Below are 14,573 nucleotides of genomic sequence, written 5' to 3'. Positions count from 1 at the left end.
ATCATTATATACCCGTCAATACTGGTGGAAAAGTTGGGTTTGATAGAGTAGTCTGCTTGACTGCAGAGATGCATTTTTTTCTTTTGTTGTTCCGGGACAGTGTAATGATATAAAAATAATATAAAAATGCATAAGAAATAGGAAGGAAGCAAGATGTCTACACAGAGCACTACTGCCATTCCCGCTTTACGACAGCATTGGTACTCTGCCTTAGAACTTCGTATTGGACCCCATGGTTCTACTCCGGATTCCTCCTAATCTCCTGTTATTTTACGCATGCACAGATTTTCAGTGGTGAAAACGCACAGCTATCCATGCTCCATCCCAGTTAATGAAATGGGATGCAGGAAAGAAAAAAAGCTAAATAGTCTTCTAATAAATTCCTCTTCCAATACCCACCTCTTCCTCCACTTTCAAAATATCTTTGAAAAACTGCTCATTCAAAAGCACCTAAATCCCCAAAATATATATTTAATATCAGACATTCGCCTCTAACCTCTTACCTTAAAACTTATTTAATGTGACTCCACTGTCCTAACGCCCTGAGGATTTATCCTCCTTTACCTCAATTTACAACATTCCGTCTAACAACATTACTACCTCCATCTTGAACAAAGTCCTCGATTTCCTACTTCTTTGTCCTACTCTGTAAGTTCACCCCTTGCAGCACACGTGACACTGCTTGCAAATGACTGACTACTTACTGTATGTGCGTTCACCAGTTGTACAGCACACCGCAGCTGTAGTTTGCTCTTAAAAATGTAACTAATTAAAAATACGTATATTGCTACACATGCGATAGGAGTCTAATATAGCAATGTCACCCATACTACGAGCACAGAGTTCGTAAATGTTTATTTACAAAATATCTCAAATGGGTAAGTGTGCTAAAAAGGAACGCAGCATTAAGTGTCTGGGCATCCTGCAACTATCACTTACAGGACACTCTTCAATGGAATGTACTTCCCTGTAATGAACGCAGTTCTGTTTCTTTAGCATACTAACCTGGATTTAAATAACTCCAAAAACCCTCGAGTGTACTCATTAAGAATGCAGTGCAATGCTCAGGCGACATTTTGCAGGAGAGAGCAGTAAAGAGTGTCATTAAACCCTAGACTGCTGCCTGGGGTAGTTTCATCAGCTCCGGAAGTGTCGCAACATCCTGTATAGCTGGGTGCCGCCTATGGGTGAAAGTACGCACCCCCGTGCGTCATAACAAGAAGGGTGACACCACACTTCAGTGTATAAATAGCCAGTGTTGTTCTCGGACTATTTTGAAGGACATTTTAATAATTATTTTTCCTAATGACAGCGGTAATCTTTTGTTTCTCCTTGCACTTTCTCTCATGGCGCTGACTGAATGCACTTTAGACTGAAATGTTTAAAAAGAAATCCTTTACCTCAAGTACTGAGACATATTTCAATTATACTTGTGAAATGTTGCAAGTGGCAGCTTTACACTTCTGAGTTCAAACCCACTTCTGCACTTTCACTAATAGTATACAGTCAGTGGATGATAAAGATATTGGTATGGTACCGGTGCAGAGAGTGCAGGCCTCGACACAAGCTACTGAACACACTTAAATAGGGTAATCATGGCATCCGTAAAGTTGAAACTCTACCAGGGTCAAAGATATATAAGTCAAATGTGCAAAAGCAGCAGCCAGTTAATAATATGTTTTTGCATAGCGCTGCATACCTACGTTTTGCCATTCTAAAGTACTATAAATACCCGTTTTACAAATATCAATGTAACGAGCCTCTTCATACCAACCTAAGAAAGATGAAAAGCTGAGTTGGCCCTGAGAGAATTTAAAACTGCATGAATTGCAAATGAGAGACTGGTGTCGTCACCCACCACTTCACTCACTGGTCGAGGTACCCAGCTCAGTGCAACATATTTGTCTCAGCCGTCTGCTTTGTTTGGGGTCGTAGTTGAGCATTTATGCTCCTGGCAACAATGTCCCATTCTCTGTGGAATTTTTCATATCTGATACTCGGAGTCAAAAAAGAATTGCAACAGCTTTGGCTATGTCATTCAATTCATGCAATACAATTTACTTCTGCAGTGGGTGGGTGAACCACAATATATGAAAATATGGAGCCGGAGGGGCATAGCCATCGTCTTACATTGCGACACCTCCAAATGGCAGACACAGCCAAATAAGAGTTTACAATATTCTTTTATCATGGTATGTCATGTTACGTTATGTTTAGGGGTAGGCAAAATATTCTGCCGAAAACTGGAATTTTGTGAAGTCGTCTGTGTTTCGGTCTATGCACCGAATTTAGGGTTGCTGCACAGGAAAATAATATAAAATTAAATATCCCCCGCACTGTCGCTTTAGGAGCACTGTCCGGGCGGGCAATGCAGTTATCCTGATCGTTACTGCATTAAGGTAAATGCTCTTTTAATATCGCACGCGGGTGTGATAATTCAGATAAAGTGCATTCTGATAGAATGAATGAGATTAGGGAGGTCTTGCCTGCACTATTAGCCCTATTAACATCCGTTCCAAATTGTTTGCTGGAATGGAGAATGGTTTCCATTTCCATTGATCGTTGGGAAATGTAATGAACATTCTTATGAAAGGCATTCTGCTGGAACATGTCCCGGGCATCGGTTTACAAGAGCCAGGAACGTGCTCTTTGCATCCAGGGTGGCCACCATACCACATCAGTACCCACGATTGATGTATATTATGGTGATAGGGTATGAAACGGAGTTCAAGGTACGAGCTCTGATTCAGTCCCCTTAAATGTCCCAATCCAGTTTCCTCGTGAGCTCATCTCCCCTTTGGGACATTTCAGTGTCAGTTAGAATAAACCCTCGGGAATTAACATGTCTAAACTGGTGTCCCTTTTCACTGTCAATGACCCCTCCAACATTGTGACACACCTCTCCAACCCCAAAGTCTCTTTCCTAAATTTTATTGTTGTCGCCAAATATGTGTCCAGACCTTGGAAGCCAAGAGTTAGGCGGGTCTGAGTCAGGGGCGCTGGAACAAGGGGTGCGAGAGCAGCACCCCTAGAATAACCTTGGAAAATTAACAATAAATAAGTAGTTCAATTTTGTTTTTATCTTTTAGCATTTGCTTTGAGTTCATAGATGGAGTTCACATTTCAGGCATTGTGTGGCAAATTGCTGCTTATTATTCAAACATGCAAATAATGTTTAACCTTCATTTCTTTCACTGCAAAGTGGTGGTATTTTGTATTGAGAACCTAACTGCAATCTTGCATGGGCTCAGGGAGTGTGAGCCAGGAGACTAAGGTGCATCAAAGGTTGTCCAAAGCACAAGTACATTGGAATACATTTAAATGCACTTTACAAGTATTTGAAAATATAGTAGCAGCAAGGAAAGTTTAAATGACGCTCATTGTTTATTCTTTAATTCTGACGTGCGATGTAAACAAATATTTTAATATGATTGCTACTAAATGTGTGATGGACAAATAGCATATTTGCGCTGAAAAATGATGTTCACTTCTATTATTTTTTTTGCTCCTTGTGTAAAACGGCCACGGCTGAGCATTGTGCTGCATCAGTGACAAGATGAAACCTCCTCACCACACGTAAAATCCATTCCTCATTCACAGAATAAGGTGATGGGATTTTTCTTTGTAATATGAGATTTTTTCAGACTAACTTTGTCAGTATAGTGGAATTTCCATGGCAGCAAATCTGCAAAAAAAAGCGTATTTGCACTTTCCTGGGGTAATCACTAGTAACAAGTGATGGGTATCTATAAACGCAGAAGTTTTGTGACTTTTCACAAACCTTTTACAGATAGTTTCCCACCTTGACAACGAGTGTAGATTGAGGGCCAGAATAGCATGCTTTGCAAATGCAAAAATCCAGGTTACATATGCGCACATATCAAGGATAAGGGGCAGTAAATGGATACAGATCTTTTCTTACCACTTGCAAGGAAAAATATTGATAGTTTGCAACATCTGCAAAAATATGAAAACAGTTGGGATCCAGTTGTACAGCAGTGAAGCATAGGACCTGATGTGCTTACCTTTCTACCCAAACTAGTATATGCTTATTGCACATCAACTGGATTACAGCCATGGATTCATTTTGCAGTGTGACTGATGTACTAATCATTCGCATCATGAAGTGTACATTCAAAGGAGGTTGCAAAAATGAGACAGGAGGTATTTTGTGACCCCCTGCAAATGCCGGCAAACACGGACATGGATGCTCGTGACAGACAACAAACTCCATCCCTGTGTTTGTATTGCTTCCATATGAATCATTTTTATAGGTCGAGCCTAGGCAGTGCATGCGCAGTCTCTTTTTTTATTTTTTTTTATTTTGAAAAACCTTTATTGAACAAAATTCAAAGCAGACACAGTGCAAATTGTAGTATCAAATGACAGTTACATATACATCCTTGGACACATTAAACAGTGCAATTCACATGGACTCCGGCCAATGTTACAGAGGAACACAGCTGTAAGAATACGAACATGACCCACGAACCCAGGGAGCACTCCGCTTTCAGGGACCTAGCATGCAGCCAGACAAGAAAAAGGGAGGGCAGCGCACACACCGGGGTCCAAGCTCCCAACAGGGCAAGTGAGAAAGCGGGCTACTGACCAGCACCGGCGTCCGCCGTGGGCCCAGGGCCGGCAGGGAGCGCGGGTGAGGCAGCGCCACTAGAGCGGGGGCGGGAAAGCAAATAGGCGACAAAGGGACCCCAGATGTCGACAGGCCTAGACCTTGAAGGCATTAAATCCCCAAATTCCGACAGCAGAATTTGACAGGGAGAGGCGTCCTCTAGCCATCTCTCGAACCCAGGGGCGGGACGGCGACCCCAGCACATAGCCACCCTGCGCCTGGCGAGGACAAGCAGCATAGCAATAAGACGACGTGAGGCATCCAGGCAGGGTTTAACAAAGCCCTGGAGACACAGAACGGGATCTGGGTTCACCTCCGCACCAGTGATCTCAGAGATAGCCGAACACACCGAGCGCCAGAAATACGACACCCTTGGACACAGCCAAGCGAGATGGGCGAAGTCCGCGGCTGGCGCAGCACAGCGCATGCCATTGTCGCTAGCTAGGAGCCCAATCTTGTGAAGCTGCACCGGAGTTCGGTACTGCCGATGCAAATATTTAAAATTAATCAAATGAAGATGATAATTTGGCGATAGCTTCTTCGTCTGGCCACAACAATACAGCCAGTCTGCCGGCAGAATATCGGTGCCAAGATCATTACCCCATGCCAACCTGGTGCGATCAGAGGAGATGGGGGCGGACACCAAGGTGAGAGCGTACAGGTGGGTCACGAGTTTACGTGGCGACGAGGAGGAGTATATGCTATCTAAGGCAGGTGTGGTGGGAGGAGGTTGAGGGAAGGTAGGATGCAATTTCCGACACGTGGCACGTAGCTGGTAAAAAAGGAACCTATCCTGCGGCCCGAACTCTCCGGAGGGGAGTAGAAGGTATTCCCCGGATAAAGATCCGCTTTCGTCGCCAGACCCAGGCGCCTCGCAATGGCAGTCAAACTGGACGCCCAAAGTGAGGGAAAATCCGGGTGATCCACAATGGGCAAGGAGTTGGCAGAGAGCAGAGGAGCGCCAGAGAACCCACGGAGTGCCGACCAGGCCCGACACAGCGTCTCGACCGTGTCCACCTCGGTCCGGAACCGGACCGCCGGCGCGAACAAGGCTGTGGAGAGAGGCCAGGGGGACGCCAAATCCATCTCGACCATCACATGCGGCTGGTACGGAGAGGGATGAATCCAAAAATGAAGAAAACTGGCCTGAGCACACAGGGCATAGAGGCGAAAGTCGGGCGCGCTGAGGTTCCGTGGTTTTCGGGACTGGACTCCATTTTGTTTGCGTTGTTCGTGACGCCATTTTGTGTTGCCCTCACGTAGGCCGTGGAGGTAACTGAACGAACAAAGTTGCATGGGCCTCATTGTTCATGTATGCATTAAACAGGCCCTTTTCTGACTTGTGAGTGAACTGCAGGACGCTGACCTCTTCACCTGAAACTGACCCTTCACGAAGCCAATTTCTCTGGCTGATCATTGTCTGAGATTGCCAATCAATGTTCAGGACCTCGTTAACCTTTAGTTTCCTTGCACATATCTTATCCTAATCAGCATCTGAATTGTTTCTTTCCGTATGACTTTTCATTACATGGGTAGTGCTTTCAATTATGAATTTGTCCGGCTTGCAAAGATTGAATTTGGGACAGTCCTAATAATTAACTTTTGGGTTGGGTTACTGTAAATTGGGTTTTTGTTAATGTGATACTCAGTTAGAAAATGTGTCCTATTGGTCAGAATTTTGCGCAGTGGGTGTACATTTATAATGAGAATATTGTGTATAAAAGGTGATGTCTTGCTCTATGAAAATGGAACAGTTTCTTGAGTTGTACACCGTGTTGTATTGCTGGGATTACTGTTACTAGCTGCAGCTAATAAATTTGATCTCTGACGCCACCTAGAAGTATTCCGTGTCTCTGTTTGCCAAGACAGGAGAACCTGAAGACTTTGGGCGTGTCCCTGGCGCCGCTGGGTTCTAAAACCCGGTTCTTCAGTTGGCACCCAACGTGTAGCGACTTCAGTCTAACCGGTCCAAGCCTGAGGATCGTGAGGAGCCACGTGAGGAAATTCTGGAGGAATGCCGCCACTTTATTGACCCCTGTATGTCGACGTGGACCGAAGGTCTTTTCTGCGAGGCTTCCCGCTTTCCAACAGCTACGAAGGACTGCTGCCCTGACTGTTGCCCTGTCTTGGTCCCTTGATTGATCCTTTGTAAAGCGAGACGATAGACGGTCTTCTGGTGGCGTGACAGATATTTGGTTAAGTATAAGTGCGTCGCTCCAACAACTTTATTTTGGTTCTTGGTTTTGATGTGATTTTTGCAAAAATCGAAGTCGAGGGGCTCGTATATTTACGAGTGTATCGATAGTTGATAACCCCTTGAAGTTTGAAGCTAGATTAGTGAGCTATAAGATGCCTGGTCTTAGCAAAATTAGGAAATGGTTTACTTGTGGTTGCAACAGGGATTCCCGATTGGAGGATTCGTGTCCGATACCTCTGGTTGGAACTCCGATTTATGAGCTCTATTCAAAACACGGAGTGGGTCCTATTACTTATAATGAAGTATGGGTCCGCTACACTAGGAAAGATGGTGTTTTACGATGGCCCCAACATGGTAGTTTCTAATCAAATATTCTAGATAATTTGGAAGTTGCGCGATTTAAGAAGAAAGCCCGGCCGGCAATGTTTGACTCTTTCCGCCTTTGGCGAAAGGAAGCCAAACAGCGAGAAATTAAGCAAGCGAAGAGAGATAGGAAAGATAAGAATATGTCAGTACTACAAGCTGCTAGGCAGTTTAAGTCAGATGTGGAAGATCGAGTGTGTGAAGTTTTAGATAGACAGCGTTGCATGGCCATAGATAAATTTTATCCGGCCTTGCCGTCTTCTCCTCCGAAAGTGACGGAAGACCCTAAAAAGGTCCTTTGATGTCTCATTTACTGAGATTGCCACCCCCTTATGTGCAGGGTGCTACTGCGCCTCCATTACCCCCAGTTGTTCTACCCTTTGTTGTTCAACCTCTTGCTGTTGTTCAGCCACCCGGTGCTCCACAGATGGTTTTGCCTCCTACTGCGCAACCCACTCTAGGGTCGCAAGCTTTGCTTACAGCTTTGCCTCAAACTCCTTTGCCTTCTGCTTCTGCATCTCAGACTCCTACTGCTCTTGTTCCTACTTCGTCTCAAGATTTTAACTGTCCTGTTTTTACGCCTACTTCTTCTCCTTCTGCTCGAAAACGAATGACAGAAACTGTTGTTAATCTGTTGTCTCCATTGTTTGGGCCACTGAGTATGACCCCTGTTTCGGAACGTAAGCACAGTCGTAGTCAGCTTCCTAGTTCTGAAAAGCGAGCAGTGTTGGATCTGTTGGCTCGTAGACGGATTTTAAATGCTTCCAGGTATAATTTGCCAGCAGTTATGGATGTTTTCTTTCAGTGGGAGCTGCCTAAGCAAAGGTATGTTTTTGATGTAATGTGTGCTTTTCTGCGGCAGGAATGGGAAGATAATGAGTTGGGTCCGATTCCGCAGGAAGTGCTTGATGTTCAGTCAGAGTTTGCTAAAGGGACGATAGTGGAATCTGATGTTACTGATGCTGTAGAGACGACACTTGCCTTCAGAACTAGACTCCCGTCTCAGCCATTGTATGAACCTGATCCTTCTGTTAGGAGGAAAGTGAAACAGTGTCCTATGAGAGAAGTTCCCCCTGTATGGAGAGAGGCAGTTGCTGCTAATGTTAATCAGGGTATTCAGGCTGCAGAAGCCCATTTTCAGCGAGTGTGGGTACATGTCCCTTTGAAGAGAGCAGAGGTCTTGGCTCTTAAGCAGACCTTACCTGACCCTCGTAAGAATCCTGCTGGTTATTACAAGGAGTTGTCCCAGACAGTTGAACCGTGTATTATGAATTTAGCTGACATAGATATGTTAATGGGTAATGTAGTTCCTCAACTTTTGTGGGCGAAGATTCGTCATGAGAATCATGCGGCTGAATTAGGAGATACGTGGGCTAATATTGTTGCTGCAGATGGTCGACAGGTTGGAGGTGCCAAACCTGAGCCTTTAGTTGCAGAATTACCTGGTAGGATTATTAATCTAATGAAAACTATGATGCCTGCTTTACGAGTGAATTGGGACAAGTTAGCATCATACAAACAAAAGAAAGACGAGAGTGTGTTTGATTTCTTCACAAGGTTTGAAGAAACGTTTATCAATCATAGTGGTCAGAACATGAGTACGGAAGGTGGTCAAAGGTTGTTCGTGGACAAATTTGTCTTTAGTTTGCTTTCCGACCTTTCTAATAAGTTAAAAGACACTGAGAGTTCATGGGCTGTTTCTTCGTCGGCCCAGATATTGGCTACTGCACAATATTATGAGAATAGGGATAAAGATGAGAAGGATGAAGCAGAGAAGAAAACTAAAGATTTAAAGACGAAGGTTCTTTTGCAGCAAGCTTATCCGCCTCGTCAGAATCAGCCTCAGTTTCAGCAACCTCCACAGTTTCAGAGATTGTTACAGAAACCTGAGCCTTATGCTCCGAGATTCTTTCCTGGTTCTAATCAGTGTGCTTATTGCAGAGAGGAAGGCCATTTTAAGAATAGTTGCCCGGCTTTGTTACAACGTGCGAATGGCGTATCTGGTCAGGGAGGTCGTGGTGGTTTCCAGCAAGCTCCTAGGGGTAGGGGACGTGGTGTGTTACCCCAGAATGAGCGTTCCTCTTCCCTTCAGAATTCTGCGAATTATTTTGACAGACAGAATGTTCCGAGTGGTCAGTCTGCACAGTACTATGTTGATGATTATTATGTCGAGAGTGAGAGTGCTGGTAATAATGATAGTTAGGACAGCCATGGGCAAAGAGAGGGAGTAGTGTCAGTTCCAGTAGACCAGAGTGGACCTTATGTTGAAGTGACTACATCAGGTGTGACAGAACCTTTTCTTTTGGATACCGCTGAGACGAAGAGTTCTATTATGCACTCTAAACTTCCTGGCGCACCTTTGTCTGGCTTGACCAATGTTTCCGTAGGATTTTCAGGCGCCCCAGTTTGTAACCCGATTTCTAATCCTTTGCCCCTTTCTATTGGCCCTTGTGAATTAGAAGCTCCTCTTATTTTGATGACTGGTTGTAATGAGAATCTGTTGGGTTTGGACTTGTTGAAAAGATTGTATGCGACATTACATTGTTCTCCTTCGGGAGTACATCTTACCCTAGGGAAGAAAGTGATTTCTCCGATGTATTTGTCTAAAGATTGTCTGCCACTGGAATTGCGTTCGATTCCTGATACGCTTTGAGCTACAGGTCCAAATGATGTTGGTCTTTTGCAGATTCCACCGTATGTGTTACCCTCAAATCGAATGCTAGGCTACCTCGTATCCCACAGTATAAAATATCTAGTGATGGCGAGAGAGCTCTATTAGCGATTGTCTATGATCTGGTTGAGAAGGGTGTAGTTGGGGAAACGAGAGCTAATGTGCCACAGTTTCCTGTTGTCCCTGATATCACTGCTTTGTTGACTCTGATTCCTGCTTCGGCAGCTAGGTTTTCTGTTATTGACCTGAAGAATGCTTTCTTTAGCATTCCGATTGCTGAAGACAGTAGGGATATTTTTGGCTTCTATTTAGGAGGACGAAGCTTCCGGTTTAAGAGAGCTCCCCAAGGTTATTGTGAAAGTCCCTCCATCTATAGTCAAGCGTTGAAAACTCAGCTTGATGGTTTTGTGTTGCCTGTTGGTGCTACTCTTATCCAGTACGTTGATGATCTGTTGGTTGCCGCTGATGACGAAAAGATTTGTAAAGAGGCTACTCTTTCTTTGTTACGACATTTGTCTGGCCTTCATTATAAAGTGTCACCTTCCAAGTTACAGTATTGCCGACAAGAAGTAACCTACTTAGGTCATCTCTTGTCAAAGGAGGGAAGAAGGTTGACCCCAGAACGAATTCAAACGATTGCGCAAATGAGTGTGCCATCCACACAGAGAGAAGTGCATGCTTTCTTAGGTATCACCTCGTATTGTAGACAATGGATCCCTAATTTTTCCCTGCTAGCGAAACCTCTGTTGGCGCTGACTCTTAAAGATACTCCGCATCCTCTCCCTTGGTCTGATGAGTGTCAGAAAAGTTTTTCTGAATTACGTGATGCATTGTGTTCGGCTCCGGTATTGGGTACTCCTGACTACAGTAAACCTTTCACGTTGTACGTTCACGAGAGAGAAGGTTGTGCATTGTCAGTGTTGACTCAACAGTTTGGAGACAAGCAACGCCCATGTGCGTATTTTTCAGCGACGTTAGATCCGGTAGCTAAAAAGTTGCCGAGCTGTTTGAGAGCTACAGCGGCAGCGGCTGTTTCTATCCGACAGTCTGCTGGTTTGGTATTGGATAATACGTTGATTGTGATGGTCCCACATGCAGTGGATACCTTATTGAACAGGACCAAGACACAGCACCTTACTAGTGCACGTCTGTCAGGTTATGAGCTGACTCTTTTGGCTAGCCATGTTCACATTAAAAGATATAATGTATTGAATCCAGCTACGTTGTTGCCGATTTCTGTAGAATCAGATGCTCAAGAACAGCATGATTGTTTTCTTCGTACAGAGGAAGAAACGAAAGCTAGAGTTGACCTAATAGACACTCCTCTTGAGAATGTTGATGGTACTTTATGGGTAGATGGTTCGTGTTTTAAGCTTCCGAATGGTGAAACGACTGCAGCATATGCCGTCACAACTTTACATACAGTTGTTGAGACAGCACGCATAGCACAGAATTCTGCGCAAGCAGCAGAGTTGATTGCATTGACACGAGCGTGTGTATTGTCAGAAGGAAAGCGAGTGAATGTTTATACTGACAGCCAGTATGCGTTTGGTGTTGCCCATTGTTTTGGACGTTTGTGGAGAGAAAGAGGATTCCTTACTTCCCATGGCACAAAAATTCAGCTTGGGCAGTTAGTGAATGAACTTTTGGAATCTCTTGCTCTCCCAAAGCAGATTGCAATTGTGAAGTGTAGTGCGCATAAGAAAGTTGTGGATGATGTAGGTCGAGGGAATGCGTTTGCGGATGAAGTTGCGAAGGAAACGGCGAGAGACTTGATGAGCCGTATGTATGTGGCAGGTCCTGCAAGATGGGTTGTGGAAAGTGGAATGTGTGAAGACACAATAGAAAGTGTGAAGATGATTCAGGCTGAAGCTACGGAAAAAGAAGTGAGTACGTGGAGAGAGAGTACGGGTATGTTGGATTCGACGGGTTGTTGGGTTGAGTTGTCAGAACACCAGCGATGGTTGTTGCCTGATGCGTATGTGCTCCCAGTGGTTACTATGGCTCATGGAATGGCTCACATTAGTTCTAAGGGAATATGCAAGTTGTTGGCTCCGGTATGGCAGAATGCTGGAATTCCGAAATGTGCTGAGAATGTTGTGAAGCACTGCATCATTTGTCTGAAGTATAATCCTGGCAAGGGAACTCCAACTCCAGCTGGTCATTTTGCTCCTCCGACGTATCCATTTGAAGTGATACAACTAGATTACATTCACATGGAGAGATGCAACAATCTGAAGTATGTCCTTGTGGTTGTTTGCACCTTTTCCAGATGGATAGAGGCCTACCCCCTAAAGGATAATACTGCCTTGTCTACAGCTAAGGTTTTGCTCAAAGAGTATTTCCCTAGATTTGGTTTGTCGAGAATTGTATGGTCGGACAATGGGAGTGAATTTGTGGGTCGAGTCATGAAGAAAGTGTGTATTGGATTAGGGATAAATCAGAAGTTCCACGCTGCGAATCACCCCCAGTCAGCAGGTCTTGTCGAATGCTATAACGGCACATAAAAGCTGAAACTCGCTAAGATTCAAGCGAGCACTGGTCTTACATGGCCGGATGCCTTGCCGTTGGCTCTTTTTTCAACAAGGACGACAGTGCATTCTCGTGTGGGACTTAGCCCATACGAAATAGTTTTTGGTCGTCCAGCGAATGTTTGGGGTGTGCCTCGTCCTAAAAAATACAGTGCCCTTGAGTACCCTATGTTGGTGGATTACTTACATGACTTGACTGCTAAATTACGTGTTCTCCACCAACAGGTCTATGACAGTTTGTCGACAGCTACTGCAGATCCAGGACACACGATCCAACCTGGTCACTACATCCTGGTCAAGAACTTTCAGCGTACCAAGAATTTGGAACCGAGATGGACTGGTCCTTATTTAGTCCTTTTGGTTACTAGAACCGCTGTTAGAGTAGCTGGTAAAAAGAATTGGGTGCATGCCACCCACTGTAAAAAAGTTCCTTTGCCTTTACCGTATGATCAGTGGGTGAGGGATGGTATAGCTGACACAGATTGTGAGAAAGTCCCTAGATTTGTGCCTTTTAGTGATGCTCATTTGACATGAACACGGTCAGAACGCGAGGATGATGATGTTCTGCAAGCTGCTGTGCCACCGTCTCTGAGACTCGACACGACGAATTCGGAACTCCTCTTTAAGGATCAGACTGTGCCTGGCAAAGAGCGCTACAATCTGAGATCGAAAAAGGACGTTTGAAATGGACAAATAAATCTGAATTTTTTATGTAGTGAATTACACCTTGTCAGATCAAGAGACTTTTTTACTTTTTCTTTTTCGAGTCACCATCCGGACTCAGCTGCAGGGTCACGGTATCTTAAGCGGTGAGCCGCGTATTGACACAAGGTCTGTGCTTTAGGGTCGTTAGTACGATCTTGACGCACACTTAAGTGAAGAAGGAAAATTGCCGTGAGCAGCACGTTAGAGGATGGAGTCTTTTGAGTCCGACAAGGGTGTTAAAAGAGTTGATTTCAGAGTGCAAATGTGTATATTGGTTCGTAGCAAATGTTTTTTAATAATGTGTTTTCTTATGCTTTTGAACATTACGTTGGTTTGTGTGGGTTGGATTTTTTATGTATCACAACAGACACTTGCATCTACCTCCCAACCTACTCTTTCTTTTCCTACTGTTTACCCACATGAGTTTCATACGTTGCCTGAACATGAACAGACACGAAGATTAGAATTTGTGAACAATTCGTTTATACAGATGTTACATCAGCATCAGCTAGTTGTAAATACCACGAATTGTTGGGTGTGTGGTCTTATGACACATACGACTGATAAGGGAATGCCATATTTGGTTTTGCCTTTTTTGCCGTTTTCATACCAGATAACGCCCCGACAGTGTACCAAGCCTAATGGGTCAGTATGGGCACTCCAGTCAATGTTTATCTATGCGAATGAAGCATCTCCTGTACGTTCTGTCAAAGACAATGCGAATAATAATGCCTTGATACAGGGAATAGTAGATATGGTCAGAGATATTGATGCATATAATGCTATCCCTAAAGATGAGGTACGAGCATATGTTGGTTGGAACAAGACGAGATATAGCATTAGTCTGACAGAGAAAGAGAGACAGAAAAGGTCTCCTCCTATTTGGATTGTACCCCACCGAGGTCATTTTTGTCTACAAGGTAATGGTCAGAATCCGAGAGCTCAGCTTGGTAAGAGTGTGTGTGTTCACACCTATGTCTATACATCCCAGAAATCTCCACCGTTCGTGCCAGCTAAAGGCACGTATTTTGTTTGTTATGATAGAGCATATACATGGTTGCCTTCTGACTTTTCAGGCACATGATATGTGGCATTTTTGCTTCCCCCTACATACACAGCTGCTTTCAACTACCATAAGACAAGATATGGTAGAGGTGTTATCGATGCGAAAGACACTGCCGCACAAGAAGTTGGAGACTTCTTTAAGGGTTTCCTGCCCTTTTGGGGTCCTATGGCTAATGGTAGGACAATTGGTCAGCTTACGAGAGTGGTCGAGGCCACTATAAATGAGACTGCAGGTGCCCTTAGCAATATTACAGCCGAGCTTCAAGCGGATCGCCTTATGACATTACAGAACCGCTTTGCTTTAGATATTATACTTGCAGATAGAGGTGGAGTATGTAAATTGATCAGGTCTAGTTGCTGCGTTTTCATACCAGATAACGCCCCGACAGTGTACCAAGCCATCTTGAGGTT

Source organism: Lissotriton helveticus, chromosome 3_1, assembly GCF_964261635.1.
Source record: "Lissotriton helveticus chromosome 3_1, aLisHel1.1, whole genome shotgun sequence".
NCBI lineage: Eukaryota > Metazoa > Chordata > Amphibia > Caudata > Salamandridae > Lissotriton > Lissotriton helveticus.
The sequence above is the reverse complement of the archived record's forward strand: the minus strand, read 5'-3'. Positions refer to the sequence as shown.